Raw genomic sequence first — 14,802 nt, 5'->3', positions numbered from 1 at the left:
AGGGTTATTTCAAAACAGTTTTTACTTATTTGATGTATTTGTCAAACACATATAGTGCTCAATATGTGCCAGGCACTGTTCTTAACACTTACCAATATTAACATATTGTCGTAGATATAATTAGATAGAAAATTCCTGACGGGGTGTGGCAGAGTTTTTTTTGCCTTGGAAAATTCAGATTATTGAAAAAAATATTATGTGTACATTGAAAGAGGTTCAAAATGTTAATTGGAGAAATCTGACCTAAAATCCACATTCATTCAGGGCTTCTCCGAGAAGTCCATGAATGGGCTTTCAGGATACTGTAGTTGTTGAGTCTGCCTATAAAAGTCTGCCTATTCATTTTTTATGGAGGAAAGAGTGTATCTTCTTTATCAGATTTCCAAAGACATCTGCAACTCTCAATGGCAGTGGTGGTTCACAATGTTTAGCTCCCATTATCATCTCCTCCTTTTAAGTTCAGTCTTACACAGACAAATTGGAGAATTAAAATATTTACTGTGTATGCAGATGCAAATTGCTGATGTTGATGTGGAAGGATTTTAGTTAAACTTCCTCTCTAAAAATGCTTCAAAGCCAGGAACAGCAAGAAAAAGACAAATAAAGGTGAATGCTGTAAAAAACCATCAACAGTGCGATGAGGATAAACAATCCCAAACTGCAAAGCATGAAGCATAACCGTCAAATCCTTGACGCCTAGCTTGAGACCAGAGTGTTTGCTGGCATCTGGCACAAGTCTTCTGCAATCTGGAGAAAAGTGATTCCACCAACGTGTCACTGTCCTGCATGGAAGTGGTAAACAAAGTATTCCTGATATCATGGAATTTACATGCTAGTGTGGGAAGACAGAAAATAAAGTGCTCAAGAAGAGAATTTCTGATCGTGATAATGCTCCAAAATAAAACAAGGTGATCTCTGTTGTGTATTTGAGGATCTATGGTCTTTGAGAGGGTGACATCTGAACTGAGACCTGACTGACAGCAAGACGACAGCCTGGCAAATATTTGGGGCCAGAGTTTTCCAGAAAGGGGGAAAAGTAAGTAAAAGGAATCTAAGGCAGGGGTGATCTTGGCAGGAATAAGGAATTATAAGAAGGTCATTATGTTTGGCTTCAGCCAGTGGAAGAAGTGGTAGGAAAATGTATATGTAAATGTTATAAACCATGATGAAATAATTAAATACCATTCATTATTATTATTGTTTTTAATCTGGAAATGGAAAGAATTAAAAGTGGACTAATTTCTTCATCTTTTGTAGCAAGGCATTTGTATGTACTTTTAAAGTTAACACATGTTGTTAAATAGCATAATGATTCCAACCTCTTAAAAATTTAGAACTAATTTCTTAATATTTAAATATTAATATCTCTGTGGTAAAGAAAATGTGAAAATAGTTCAGCATTTCCTTTAGTTACATTTTTTTCTTCTTCTGGTAAATTCAAAGAAAATTTAACAGTTTTTTTTTAAAAGTAGCATTGGTGTAGTTGTAGTGTTGGGAAATTTTTCTCCCCTTCCTTCCTTCCTTCCTTCCTTCCTTCCTTCCTTCCTTCCTTCCTTCCCTCCTCCTTTCTCTTATACAGATGGGATGTGCACAATATGTCTGAAATGATGTTCACCAAATGGCAATGATAAATATTTTCACTTATCTGTTTGTTTATTCTTAGTTTAACAACAGACATGAAATGTGATTCAATTAAAGGTATTCATATTAACATTTTGTGGGGTTTTTGCTTCTATAATTTTTGCTCTTACTTTCATTGGCCTAAGAGACTGAGTGATTTTGTGCTTGTGTTTCTTTCTTTCTCTCTTCATTTCTAGCATTTAAACATGTTACCTAAGATCTTTGATCATCTTTTATAAATTGTAGCTTTCTTACATTTTTCAGAGACAGTGCAATATGAACAACTTTATCAAGATATTTCCTAGCCTTTTCCATACTCATGAATTGAACACTTTCCTTCAGCCCATCATATTAAATAGAATCTTATTATTTTTGCATTGATCTTTAGTATCTTTCTACTGGTGAGACCTATAAACTAATACCTAATGATATATTTTAGTAGCTAATGGCTGTTAATATGACAGGTTTAAAAATGACTCTTGCTGTTCATCAATTTTTCTTTGCTTATGGGAGTTTTGGAACTGCTAGTTTCTATTTTTGATATATTCTGTTTCATAATATTCTCGAAACAGTTGTACCCATTTATCTTTAGGTTTATACATAAACACATGTCTTAGAAAAAGCATTTTTGTCAGTAAATTAATTTTAAAAAGTTTGATCTAATTTATTCATTTCGTATCACTTTTAATTAACTGGGTCCAAGATTGTTCCTTGAATTCAAAGACTAGAAAGTATGAATGCTGTGATAGATTGTAGTATTGTTTCCATTTCTTCACTTTCTCCATATTATAGGTATACACATACATGCTTTTTACTATGTATTATTATAGTACCTCACATAGTCTATTAGGTAGAATTCCTTGTCCACTTAATTTTGGACCTGGCCATGTGACTTGCTTTGGCCAATGAAATGTAGAAGTAAGCTGAAACTTTAAATGTGTTTCCATTTGTTGCCATTTGGTTTAGTCTCTTGTGCTTTGCTGCCTGCCCCAGGTACTTCTTGCCTCAAAATAATGAGAAAAAAAACAAAAAAAAAAGAACAGACCTGAACTTTACCTGCAGTTGGAGTCCAGTCAAACACAGAACAATTTAAGTGAGACCAGCCAAGGTCACCCAAACTCAGTTGGCACATAGGGCCATAAATGAAAAGACACAAATGCTTATGGCTGCAAGCCACAGAGAATTTAGAGGGTTTTTTTTGTTTTGTTTTGTTTTTGTTTTTTTTCCTGCAGTATTAGTGCCGCAATGGGTGATGAGTCTGATCATTTAAAAAATTAGATATCTGGGGCACCTGGATGGCTCAGTCAGTTAAGCATCTGACTCTTGATTTCAGCTCAGGTCATGATCTCCCGGTATCCTGGTCATGGGTGTGAGCCCCACATTGGACTCTGCACTGGCAGTGTGGAACCTGCTTGGGATTCTCTCTCTCCCTCTCTCTCTGGCCCTCCCCTGCTTGTGCTCATTCTCCCTCTTTCTTTCTCTCTCAAAATAAATAAATAAACTTTTAAAAAATTTTAAAAAGATAGATATCTTTACTTACATTCTAGTTCCCCCCACACACAGTTGAAACACTAAGATCTTCATTCATTAAATTGACTCTTGTATGAGATTCCAGTTGTGGTTCTGTGAGTTACTAGCTCTATGCCACTGAAAAAATTGTCTTGATCTCAGTGAGCCTAAGTTTTTTCTTTTGCAAAAGTTGGATAGTAATATCTTCTCTAAAAAAAAAAATAATAATAATATCTTCTCTATAAGACTAAAGATATATGTGAAATAATTTAACACAGATATAGATATTAAATAGGCATTTGACAAAACTGTCATTTAATGTTCACATTGGACTTATTCTTAACTGAGCATAATTTTTGAATGTACTACTCACCAGTTTATAAGTTCTTACCTGGGATTTTGAAAATTAATGCAAATCTCATTATACATATAACAATTTTAGGTTGAATAAACGCAGACTTCTGAAATAAATTTCACTAAATAAAAAGGCAGGCTTATTAGATCCTACGATTTTTATCATACCATCAGTAAATATTTATAAAATATTTGTAAGGCCTTTGTCAAGGTAGCAGCTCAGACAAGGAAATGCCAAGATACTTATTTTTGTGAATGACACTTCAGTCAAGATGAGAACACATGACATTTCAGATCAACCCACAGCCTATGGAAAACAAAGCCTCGGGAGAGTCACAGTAGAGAGAAAAAAAAAATGAGTCATGGATTCATTAAATGGAAGTTAAGTCTGAACCAAGATAACAAAATTATGCACAGATAAGAACCAGTGACTACAAATAAACCATGCGTATGTGAGGTGGTTAGATACATGTTTCTGCCTAGAACGCCACCTATTTTCTGTGCTGTTGAGAAAAAGAGATTAAACTGAGTAAATATTAATCAGTAATGTCCAGAGTGACTGCTACACTTGATTTCAAAGGTGATAAGTCGTGTCCTGCATGTGTACCAGGTGACTCTTAAGTATCAGGCACTATTCCTATAAGGCTTGGTAAATTGGCGAATAAGACAGGATGGCTCTGCCGCCATGGAGTCCACAGTCTGGCATAAAGTTTGTGTTAAAAAAAATTTTTTTTTTTCAGCGTATTTCTTGAATCTACATAGCTCTTTCTCGCCTCTGATCAGAACCCTTGCACTTGTTTGTGGCTGCTCTTACCTCTACCTGGAAGGCTCTTCTTTTGGCAGTCAACTAGATGCAATTACAAACTGCAATTGTTATAAAGCAATGGAAATGAGTATAGAAATAGAGCGGTAACATGTATGCAGAAACTGGAAGGATGACAAGGAACGAGGCATCTGAGAAGGGATGGAGCAGGACATCTCAGAGAAAAGGGAGCCTTGCCTTCCCTGGAAGTGAAAGGAAACCACTGTGGCTGGTGCATGAAGGGTAAAAGTGAGAGCCAGAGCCAGGTCATGCTGGCTTGTGGGTAAGTGCATGTTCCTGAAAAGGGTAAGGATGTTATTGGAGGAGAAGTGAGAAGCTAAGGACGTTGTTTGAAAGGAAAGGAAAGGGGTATGCATCATTCGTTTCCACTTTAAAATCTTACTTTGTTTAAGTGGAGAATAGATTGGGGTTGGGGAAGAGAGAAAATGGGAGAAATCCAGATGACTGGTTAGTGGTGACCAGAAGTAGGTTGATGGTTACAGAAATAGAGGTGGGAATATTTGAGAGATATTTTGGACATAGAGACCCGGCACTTGATGATGGATTGGATGTTAGCAGTGACTTAGGGGGAAAACTTAAAGATGACTTCTAGGTTTCTACAAAGTTGAATAACAGTAGTCAAAGGAGATCACTTTGCAGGCCAGGCTGCTGGCTACAGACATGCTTAGATGACTGATCAGGAATAACATTGATTTAAAGAAGGGCTTTGATCATAAAAACTGAAGTACAGACAGAGCACAGTGGCAGGCGGGACTCAGAGAAGAGAGAGGCACAGACAGGCATAAGTCTAGACAGGTCATGTTCACAGGCTATTCTTAGTCTGGAGACCTGGTCCCACCACCATGTTTCAATACAACACTAGGCACCCAGCAAGGGTGGGAAGCAGCATCAAGGGAGCGATAGACGTTGCAGAATCAAGCATGGATGAGAACAATTACTGGTTGCATGATCTTGTGTGAATTACTTGAATTACTTAACCTTTTAGAGCCTCTAATTCCTTATTTATAAAATAGGATGAAAATATTTACCTTGTATATTTGTTATGGAGATTAATTTGAGCAATGTTTACAAAATACCTTGCATATAGTAGATGCTTAAAAACGTAGTTCTCTTGGCCTCCCACTGTGTAAATTAATTCATATCATTGAGAGAGCTCTCACTCATTCAGCTACGTGACTAATCAAATCCTGACACTAAAGGGCTTGGTTCTCGTCCAGCTTCCTTCAAGCTGTGGAGTGCGGAGTGGGGAGATAGGAAAAAGAAAGGAGGGAACTAAATATTATGGTATATTCTAAATCATATAGTGGAGTCTAAATCCCATTTCATTATATACCACGTTACATGGTGTTAAATTCTTTAATTTTTATATCTTTGTAGCAACTTTGTGAGAACAGTATTCTTTGGTTTCTTTTGTAAATAAGGACTCTTGGGCAGAATTTGGGAGATCTGAGCAAGGTTACAGAGCTCCTGCCACAAGAGCCAGGATTGGAACGTGCTGAGTCTGAAGCTTGCACATTTCTCACTCTACATTGTGCAGCCTCTGCAAAGATCAGCCTTAACACAAGTGAAGTTCCCAAAGGAGGAGACTTGTCATCTACACAATAGCTTTTTTTTTTTTTTTTTTTTCCTTTTTCTGGGGTGGATAAGAGGGCTCTATTTGTGGGGAATAGTTTGGGAGGATTTACATCCTCTTTGAATTTGGAAGGGCTGAATCATTCATTCATGGAATTTAGTCATCCTTCTTTATTTCAGACAGGAGAGACTTCTGGGCCCCTGAAAAGTTGTTTGACACCCTAAGATCATTCAGCTGGTGACATTTTGGCATTTTAGCCATTTCAGTTCAATAGTCCTTCAGTGTTTCTCTGATGCCTCAGGCATTTCCTCCTTTGGCTTTTTTTTTTTTTTTTTTTAAATTGAATCCATGATTCAATCCTACTAGCAGCAATAGTGATTTTTTTCTCAGTAATATGACCAGTAAGAGACACACACACATGCATGCATATCTCCCCTTGGATAGCTAATTGTCATCTTGATTTTGATATGATCAAAATAGAACTCTTAATTTCCCTGCCTCAAATCTGCCCACCTTCCCCTACGGTCTTCCCTTCTTAATAAATGGCAACTCTAGGACATGAACCTCAGCTATCTTCAACTTCTGCCTCTCTATGGAAATTGACACCCAGAGGTCTGTCAGTCCTGTCTTTGAACTGTTGCAAAGTGGAGGCACTGAAATCTCTCAGAAACATCTTTTGCCTGGGCTACTCTGATAACCTCCTGAATACTTCTCTCTCTCCTTCCTCCGGATTTCTTTGTTCCCATTCTTTTCAGAGGAGCCAGACCCGTCCATTCACAAGGGAAGAGGCAAAGTCTGGATGGTGGTTGCCCACACCCTGCTTGATCCAAACTCTGATGACATCATCGCTGACTTTTCTCTCACACCCTCTTTGCTCTAGCACACCAACCACTTGAATACCTCCAACATGCTAACAAACTGTCACCTCAGGGCTTTTCTACTTGCTAATCTCTCTGCGTAGAATTCTCTTCTCCGAGATAGACAAATAGCTTCTTTCTACACCTTGACATTTCTGCTAAAATAATCACCTTGTCACAAAGTCTTTCTTGAGCACTCACTATAAAATGGCAACCCTATCCCCGTACTTCAGCTCTCTTTCCTCCATAGCACTGATCACAGCTTAATACTGTATAAGTTTGCTTATTGTTTTCCTCACAACACCCTCCATCTTGCTTTGCATGTATGGTCCATGAGGACAGAGTTTTCTCTCAGATTTGCTTACCGTTGGAATCATGTTTGGCTTGAGCCAGGAATTCAGTTCATATTGGTTGAATGAATAAATTGATGTTAATATTTATGATAGAAATTGTCATTCTTGTAGATTGAGTCAAAGTTCTTAAGTATATTCATTTTAACTATTTTTTTTTCTTTGATTGCTCTTCCACCCCTGACCCCTGGCTTTATTACAATTAACTGTGGCTTTGGTAAGAAATACTCTCAATTTTGGGGAATAGCAATTTCAACAGTAAAACATTAGTATTGAATGGATAATATGAACAAGTCATTTCTGGAAAAATAGTGTGAAATAAAATACATCTCCTTAGAGCACATTTCCTTGGTGTAGAATATTTCCTTATTCCCATGCAACACTAGATTCTGCTGCATGTATTTGCTTTAGAATTTCACGTTTATTATATTTGGGAAGCCAGAACTGAATAAAAATGAAAACCTTTTCTAATGCTATCAACAGATATGTTATCAAGAATTTTTAATCTATTTTTAGTAAGTTTAATGTGTAGTAGAACCGTTCTCTTCTTTTCTTCCTGATTTAATTCCCATTGACCATCATTTGTGCTGCAAAGATGAAGCTCTATACTTTAGCTTGTCTTTCAGACAAACTAAGACTGTTGTATTGAATTCCAAAGCATGTGCACTTGGAATTGAAAGTCCACTGTCAGTGGAGAGAACCTGTGGTAGCCGTCTCTCACCTCCTCTTCTGTGATGTGATACAGCTAATCCCAGCCAAACTACTTGAAATGCTTGTTACTGCTGCAATCTCAATGAATTTAGAGTGGTAATCAATTAACAGTAAATAGGTTTCTTTGTCAATTTGGAAGCATCCCAATGAAGGTAAAGAGAAAGTGGAATAAGGTGATAAATAATTTATAGCTGGAGAGAATCCTTAATTCCTTCAGCCCACTCATAGGTTCTAAATTATTTTTTAGGGGTAACATGAGACCAATAACCAGAAACCTGGGACACAAATTAACTCTGTTTAAGAAAGAGATTTTTAAACTGAGGGATGTGCCGGTTTTGCTGCTTACACCTGGATTTTATACAAATGATGCAATTGCAAAAGGGCCACTTGTCTGTGACCCTCCTGAGGTCTCTTTTTGCCATTTCTCTTGTTATCTTGATTTTCCTCTTGATCTCTCCTCCAGGATTATTTTCAGACTTGCTTGCATCTCATTTTGTACCAGTAAAGTGCATGTGTTAGTGCACACACGCACGATTGCTGTTTTTATCCTCCTCTGGTAACTCTTTTTCTATGTCTCTCAGGGTCTCATCTTGGCTAGGCTTTCCTTTTATTTGTATCTTGACAGCTTGGAGGTGGTTATTAGGACATTTAGAGCTCTGAGGCTTGGATGCCCAGCATGGATGTAATTCCCCATTCGTTACCTGTCTTCCTTCCCCTGCTCTGCCTAGGTATGGGTAATAAAGGCCTGTCTTCCCAGGCTCAATTCCTAGGCCGAAGGGGAATGGGTAGTAATGTTTCAGCAGCTCCTTCCTCCCTAGTGACATCTGGGGATAGTGAATTCACAATGCACTTTTCCCACCCTCATGATGCACTAATAAAGTCAGGCTGCTGACAAGGAGGGCTGGCTTCCTGGTGTTCTCCTTAATCTTCTGCCCCAGTGCCTGAGTCTAGAGGCTAGCCCTGTTGACTATGGCTCTGGGTCACCCTTTTAGATCCTGGCAGCCCCTTAACAGGGTTTGCATCCCACTTTTGGTTATTTTTATTTTACATTGTCCTATGTGGACTTCCCTTATCTGGAGCTCTTATATACATCATATTGAGAACTGCCCCCGCCTTGAACTTCCTCACTCCACCTTTAGAGTTTGACCTCTATACCAAGTTGAAAAATGAGAACTCCCTGGTCCAACTGAACTTGATGATTTTGTATTCTAGAAGAGGGACAGCTCTTTCGTTTTTTCTAGATCTACTCATTCTATGCTAGTTTTAGTGATCTGAGAGCTTTGGGGATTTGGGAGTGGGATTAGGTCTCCATGCTAGTGCATGTCCAATAAAAAAATCACCACCACCCATAGAAACAGAAGTAGATTTATGTGAAGCTAAAGAATCTTAAGTTTCCAGGTCTTTGTTTGCATGGGCCCCTTCCGATGCCCTGGCAGGGGCTTCAGCAATGTGTTCACAGAGACATATGATTTTGTAAATTTGCAAAAGTAAGATATTTTAACTGCAACCAATGATACCCATTGTGTCATTTCACTCCATCTTCCAATCTGTCGTATTTCTACTCATGTCGCAGTGGGCCAGGACGTATTTTTGATCTGGCTAAGTAGAATGTGAGTGAGATACATTTAGTTGCAGTTTACTGGCACAGATTTATGTGCATAGCAATTACTTCTATGAGTAAGCCATGGCTAGTAGGCAGCCTTGAAGGTGCAAAGCTCAGATATCCCTTCAAGAGAACCTGTTGCCATACTTCCTCCAGCCTCCGCACCTTCAGCATCACACCAAAACCGTGCTTTCCCAGGGCTGCCCTAGCCAATGAGTCTGCACGGTCTGAGTTCTAGAGCCCGCCCATTTCTGCCCATTGCAGAATAAGCTGTCTTTGCCCTGGAGCCTCGACTTTCTCAGAGCTGACCTGCAGCCAGTTCTCCTCCATTCTGTCTTTCTTTCTGCAGGTGTCAGGTCCTCCTCACATTCGAAGGGTTCTATCTTCTGTCCTTTCTCTTTTTTATCTTCTATGGGCATTCTCCCTCAAGAAATCTCTTGTACATCGAATTTCAACCTGGTGTCCACCTCAGAGGACACGAACTGACACCGTTAAAGATTTCACAGGTGAGTTGGTGTCAGCTCTTTCTTTAAACTGAAGTTTGGCTAATGGGTCTGATGCTAATGATCTTCACCCACATCATATTGCCTTTTTATATGCCTAGTGCTCCATCAACCAATCTTTGACTCCTTAACCCGAATTTCAGATTGCGGCCATCTAGTTTTAGTCACTTGCCAGCACCTTGCAATATTTTCCACCTCCCCTCCTGACTTCAGAGCATTTTTGCCAATGTTCTCATCCACTACCACCCTACCTACATACCACACGCTACCCATACAGCTTCTCTCATTCCTAGGGCAAACCTTTGCTTATTATCTTTTCCCTGTCTGAAATACCTTTTGCCCCAACTAGACGTAGGCATATTTCTTATTAATTATTTTGCTGATATGACATTGACAACAGAAACATAAAACTTGTAATATACCATACCAATGAGGGCATCTGTGATAAACTAGTAAATAAGCATCATTAATTCAAAAAGGCATGTAAGATTAATCATTGTTCCAGAAAACTTGGAATGTCCTGAAATATTATAGGCTATTTACGAAGGAAACTTGATATTTTCTCAAATTTGACAATTATAAAATTAACTATTACCACATGAGTCGTGAAGCTTTTAGAAACTTTTCCAAAATGCTATTATTATTATTATTATTATTATTATTATTATTATTTATTTATTTTTACTGAACCATACTAGAGAAAAGACTTACTTATTATCTATTTTCTATTGAATTGTGTTGTCCCCAAATTTCGTATGTTGAAGCCCTAACCATCAATATGACTGTATTTGGATATAGGGCCTATGGGAAGGCAAATAAAATAAAAATGAGGTCATAAGAATGGGTTGGTAGGATTTGCATCCTCATGAGAGGAGATATCACAGAGCTTGCTCTCTCTTTCTCTTGTTTCCTATCCTGCCTCTCAGCCATGTAAGGACACAGTGAGAAGGCAGCTAGCTGAAAGCCAGACAAAGGGCTCTCACCAGAAACTAAGCCCTGTCAGAACCTTGATTTTGGGCTTTATAGCCTCCAGAACTGTGAGAAAATTTCTGTTGTTTAAGCCACTCCATCTAAAGCATTTTGTTAAGGCAGCCCAAGTTGACTAAGGCACTATCTTTCCCTTCTTTCTACAGATCAGTGATTTTCAACTGGGTGTGATATTTTTCCTCACAGGGAATATTTGACAGTGTCTGGAGACATTTTTGATGGTCACAACTGGGGGGATACTACTGGCATCTAGTGGGTAGAGGCCAGAGATGCTGCAAAAATACCTATAATTCATAGGGCAGGCTGTCTCCTCTTCCCCCCTCCCCCCAGCTGCTCCCACCAAAGAATTACCTGGCGCAAAATGGCAATAGTGCAAACATTGCAAAGCCTGATAAACCATGCTATGGAAAATCATATAAAATCATGTCTTATGAAGAGGTGATTAAAAAGGATATAGCCAATTATATGGAAAAAGGTATTATAGGAAGATGTTAAGTGGGTAATAAATATATTTTCTAGGTTTTGTTTGTGATATTTTCATATTTTTAAAACTTATTATTTATACATTCTTATTTTCCTGAGTAAAAATTTAGTTCTAAACCTGATTTGGTACTCTTTTTTATAAGACATTCCTCAAAATTTTGTAATCTTCAGCTCCCCAAATCCTGAATTCACCCAGTTTAGAATTATGATTAAACACTTATATACAACACTAGTAAATTTTTATTTCATTATGACTCTGGACCTCAACATTATAATTTTATTTTTTTGAGTATAGTCTGACCATCTAAAAATGCTTAGTAAAGTTTAAGGTAAAAGAACATTTTTATAAGTGGAATAAATGCTGTCATTATTGTATATGTAGGCAAGAGATTTGGCCTTTTGCACTAAATCCTCTTTGCCCTTTGCAGAAGATTTTCCTAAGCTGTTAAATAATAGAGCATTCATGCAGTGTATCTTGGGGTCTCTTCTTTAGTGGTGTATGTTCACATGGGAGTCGTCTGTAACTCACCCACATCTTTCACCCCAGTCCTGAAAATTAATTAACACATCATGCCAGTTTTGAAATTTCTCACATATTTCTCGTGATCTCATTATTTTATTTAGGGCTTCCTTCATGCTTCCATTGGACAGCTGAACAGTTTCCTTTGTGGATCACCCAATTCTACTTCATAGTCTACACAGGTACCAAGATGGTCTATGACCAATCTTTCAATCAAGGTCATCTATCCACCTGAGCATTGTCATTGTATGTTTAAAACCATTCAATGATTTTCCATTTGTATTTCTGTTTGCATCAGAACTTGTTCTTCAGAAGAAATCTCCAGCAGAAGCCCAATGAATGACATTGATCCAACTGCATCAGGTAAAGGGCCAGAGCCTCCCCTCCTTAAACCATCTTTTACCCCATATCCTTCTCTGTGGTCCCTGGGGCACCTTCATGGTACACATGTATGACTGGAATGACAGTAATAATTTATCATGCAAACAAGCATACTTCTGAGAGTGAATGGTAAGATGATTGCTAGTTATGCTGGGATAATAGGTGAAAAGTGAGGCTGTCCTGGGCATACTGGAATGTATGAACGCTTCCAGTGTTTATTAAAATATAATTTGCAGATCTCATCTGCAAATCAATCCAATCAACTTGGCTTGCAGATTTCTGGGCCACAATCTGTATCCAGAGAATCATAATCTTGAGCACATGGGAAGTGCACAGGGTGGCTCTAGAAGGACAGTTGCCACTGCTCTATAGCAACCTCAAACTGATTTGCTAACCCTTTCTGGCTGTCCCAACCATGTCCTGTGTTCTCCAAACACCACTGATTGTAGAGATTGTCTTTGTGCACATTGCTTTTTCTTTCTGGACAGCTTTTGTTTTCTATTTCAGAGACTGTCAACCTCTCTGGGACCCATTTCTGTGCCCCTCAGGCAGAGTTGAGTGCATTCCTCTATCGTCCAACAGAACATAATGAATTTTACTGCTGACCTTATCTTAATGGATTATTGTTACACTATTTTATGTATCTTTTTTTTTTTTTTTCCATTAAATCGTGAGCTTCTCAAGGGTAGGGGCAATGTCTTACTAATTTCAGAACATATCCCAATAACTTGGCACATAATAATTGCTCAGTAAGTGGTTGATGAATAAATACGTTTAACCTCCAACTATCCAACAATTTATTTTTACTGAGTGATTATATTATTATGTTGTTTAGAAAAGTATTTAAATGAATGTATGGACATTAAAGTTTTAAATCCAATAAATATGTTTGAACGTCTTGTCATAAGGCATTTTTGAATCGGAAGGGGTGTAGAAATCTCTTAGATTTCTACATTTTACAGATGAGAAACTGAGGCTCAGAGCAACACATCAAAAATAGAGCAAAGATGCATCTCTAGATCTGAGGTGACAACAAAAGGCTATGTTCCTTACACTTTTTAAATCCCTTCCCTAAGAGGTAATGCCTGGCACAAATACTGGGGCTATGTACTGAATAACATTTATTATGTCATAATGTTATTGGTTGGATTCCTTAGGAAGAAGAGTCTGAGATGGAATTTAGCTGGCAGGATGTTTATTAAGGAGCACCTTCTAGATGAACACCTGTGAAATGGAAGGGAAAAAAAGCAGGACTGGGCAGAGAAAGAGGTTGAGCTTCAATACGGTCCTAATGGTGGCCTCTGTTGATCCCAAAAGAGCTCCAGAGCCAGACTAGCCCTTCGTATGGTCCTTATCTGAGTTAGGATGGCCAGCACTTCATATCCCTGTGTTGAATGAGGGCCACTCTAGAAAAGGTGTGACCTTGGATGAGGCACTTCTCTGCATTTGCAGTAATTCCTCATAGGCTGAGAGTCAAGGGCTGTCTACTGGTAGCACTCCTAGCATCTGGGCATCAAGCTGTTCCTTGAAGGGAGAATCTAGGCAACAGAGCACAGTGTTTCCACAGTAAGCTTTCCTAAGGACAGATTTTTATATGGATACAGGTGAGGATTCAGGTCTGAATCAGGTAAACTCAGTTAACAGAGGAGCTGGGGTTGTCAGTTGGGTCTCAGTTCACAATGCAGTTGTGTGTATAGTGATACATAGTAGCAAATTTATGAGACACCTCTGAAATTCTGAAATTCTTGCTGTGATCTTTCAGAGACTTTCTTTGTCTGGGGCGCCTGGGTGGCTGGGTCCATTGGGTGTCCGACTTCGGCTCAAGTCATGATCTCAGGACCCATGAGTTCGAGCCCCGTGTCGGGCTCTGTGCTGACAGCTCAGAGCCTGGAGCCGGTTTCAGATTCTGTGTCTCCCTCTCTCTCTGACCCTCCCCCGTTCATGCTCTGTCTCTCTCTGTCTCAAAAATAAATAAACGTTAAAAAAAAAATAGAGATTTTCTTTGTTAATATGTTGGAATATATGTAGAATTTTAGTGAATTCCTTTTAGCATGTATTGCTGAAAGTTTGTTCTTTTCAATTATTATTTGATATCTTAACAAACTTCTTAATATAAAATAAGCTTTTCTTATATTACAAAAATGAATCTTGCAGTCATGGTGAAAATTTTGAAAATATGTTGAAATAGATTTCCTAAGATTTTACTTAAAATTCTTTTAAAAAAAATTTAATGTTTATTTATTTATTTATTTAAAAAAAAAAATTTTTTTTTTCAACGTTTATTCATTTTTGGGACAGAGAGAGACAGAGCATGAACAGGGGAGGGGCAGAGAGAGAGGGAGACACAGAATCGGAAACAGGCTCCAGGCTCTGAGCCATCAGCCCAGAGCCTGATGCGGGGCTCGAACTCACAGACTGCTAGATCATGACCTGGCTGAAGTCGGACGCCTAACCGACTGCGCCACCCAGGCGCCCCTTTTTATTTTTGAGACAGAGAGAGACAGAGCATGAATGGGGGAGGGTCAGAG

The 14,802-nt window shown here is 38.5% G+C and overlaps 1 long non-coding RNA gene across 7 annotated transcripts in view; it reads left to right on the top strand.

Annotated features, from left to right (window-relative positions):
- Nucleotides 1-13,059, top strand: part of LOC123598296 — a 157,107-nt gene extending 144,048 nt beyond the window's left edge. For 4 of the 7 annotated variants that reach the window (XR_006712535.1, XR_006712528.1, XR_006712523.1 and 1 more), the window contains 3 exons: nt 4,224-12,075; nt 12,192-12,256; nt 12,782-13,059. This is a non-coding gene — a long non-coding RNA (uncharacterized LOC123598296). The remainder of the gene's footprint in view (nt 1-4,223; nt 12,076-12,191; nt 12,257-12,781) is intronic. The other 3 variants (XR_006712537.1, XR_006712532.1, XR_006712536.1) reach the window with 3 other exon arrangements.
- Nucleotides 13,060-14,802: the final 1,743 nt, after the last annotated feature.

This window comes from Leopardus geoffroyi, chromosome A1 (genome assembly GCF_018350155.1).
Source record: "Leopardus geoffroyi isolate Oge1 chromosome A1, O.geoffroyi_Oge1_pat1.0, whole genome shotgun sequence".
NCBI classification, from domain to species: Eukaryota; Metazoa; Chordata; class Mammalia; order Carnivora; family Felidae; genus Leopardus; species Leopardus geoffroyi.
The sequence above is the reverse complement of the archived record's forward strand: the minus strand, read 5'-3'. Positions and strand labels throughout refer to the sequence as shown.